Source organism: Colletes latitarsis, unplaced genomic scaffold (genome assembly GCF_051014445.1).
Source record: "Colletes latitarsis isolate SP2378_abdomen unplaced genomic scaffold, iyColLati1 scaffold0021, whole genome shotgun sequence".
Classification (NCBI taxonomy): domain Eukaryota; kingdom Metazoa; phylum Arthropoda; class Insecta; order Hymenoptera; family Colletidae; genus Colletes; species Colletes latitarsis.
In genome coordinates, this window is record NW_027488371.1 from 736,297 (window position 1) to 738,583 (window position 2,287).

Consider the following 2,287-nt stretch of genomic DNA (forward strand, 5'->3'; position numbering starts at 1 on the left):
GATCGAAACCAGGTTTAATTGACTCCTTCAGTGTGTTACCACATTAGTACGTGATTCAAGCACGAAAAAACCCAGGAACTGGCCAACAAGTATGCGAAGAAGGCAAAATCATGAGCCAGATGCGGGCATAACCCAGACCTAACCCAGACCTAACCGGTGTTATCCTCTAAAATATTGATCGAAACCAGGTTTAATTGACTGCTTCAGTGTGTTACCACATTACTACGTGATTCAAACACAAAAAAAACCGGATCTGGCCAAGAAGTATGCGAAGAAGGCAAAATCATGAGCCAGATGCGGGCATAACCCAGTCCTAACCCAGACCTAACCGGTGTTATCCTCTAAAATATTGATCGAACCCAGGTTTAATTGACTGCTTCAGTGTGCTACAACATTACTACGTGATTCAAACACGGAAAAAACCCAGGATCTGGCCAACAAGTTTGCGAAAAAGGTAAAATCATGAGCCAGATGCGGGCATAACTCAGACCTAACCCAGACCTAACCGGTGTTATCCTCTAAAATATTGATCGAAACCAGGTTTAATTGACTGCTTCAGTGAATTACCACATTACTACGTGATTCAAACACGGAAAATCCCAGGATCTGGCCAACAAGTTTGCGAAAAAGGCGAAATCATGAGCCAGATGCGTGCATTTCCCGGACCTAACACAGACCTAACCGGTGTTATCCTCAGAAATATTGATCGAACCCAAGTTTAATTGACTGCTTCAGTGTGTTACCACATTACTACGTGATTCAAACACGGAAAACACCCAGGATCTGGCCAACAAGTATGCGATGAAGGCAAAATCATGAGCCAGATGCGGGCATAACCCAGACCTAGCCCTGACCTAACCGGTGTTATCCTCTAAAATATTGATCGAAACCAGGTTTAATTGACTGCTTCAGTGTGTTACCACATTACTACGTGATTCAAACACGAAAAAAACCTCGGATCTGGCCAACAAGTATGCGAAGAAGGCAAAATCATGAGCCAGATGCGGGCATAACTCAGACCTAGCCCAGACCTAACCGGTGTTATCCTCTAAAATATTGATCGAAACCAGGTTTAATTGACTGCTTCAGTGTGTTACCACATTACTACGTGATTCAAACACGAAAAAAACCTCGGATCTGGCCAACAAGTATGCGAAGAAGGCAAAATCATGAGCCAGATGCGGCCATAACCCAGACCTAACCCAGACCTAACCGGTGTCATCCTCTAAAAAAATTGATTGAAACCAGGTTTAATTGACTGCTTCAGTGTGTTACCACATTACAACGTGATTCAAACACGAAAAAAACCTCGGATCTGGCCAACAAGTATGCGAAGAAGGCAAAATCATGAGCCAGATGCGGGCATAACTCAGACCTAGCCCAGACCTAACCGGTGTTATCCTCTAAAATATTGATCGAAACCAGGTTTAATTGACTGCTTCAGTGTGTTACCACATTACTACGTGATTCAAACACGAAAAAAACCCAGGATCTGGCCAACAAGTATGCGAAGAAGGCAAAATCATGAGCCAGATGCGGGCATAACCCAGACCTAACCCAGACCTAACCGGTGTTATCCTCTAAAATATTGATCGAAACCAGGTTTAATTGACTGCCTCAGTGTGGTACAACATTACTACGTGATTCAAACACGAAAAAACCCCAGGATCTGGCCAACAAGTTTGCGAAAATGACGAAAGTGTAAGCCAGATGCGCGCATTTCCCAGACCTAACCCAGACCTAACCGGTGTTATCCTCTAAAATATTGATCGAAACCAGGTTAAATTGACTGCTTCAGTGTGTTACCACATTACTACGTGATTCAAACACGAAAAAAACCCAGGATCTGGCCAACAAGTATGCGAAGAAGGCAAAATCATGAGCCAGATGCGGGCTTAACCCAGACGTAACCCAGACCTAACCGGTGTCATCCTCTAAAAAAATTTATCGAAACCAGGTTTAATTGACTGCTTCAGTGTGTTACCACATTACTACGTGATTCAAACACGAAAAAAACCCAGGATCTGGCCAACAAGTATGCGAAGAAGGCAAAATCATGAGCCAGATGCGGGCATAACCCAGACCTTATCCAGACCTAACCGGTGTTATCCTCTAAAATATTGATCGAAACCAGGTTTAATTGACTGCTTCAGTGAATTACCACATTACTACGTGATTCAAACACGGAAAAAACCCAGGATCTGGCCAACAAGTTTGCGAAAAAGACGAAAGTATAAGCCAGATGCGCGCATATCCCAGACCTAACCCAGACCTAACCGGTGTTATC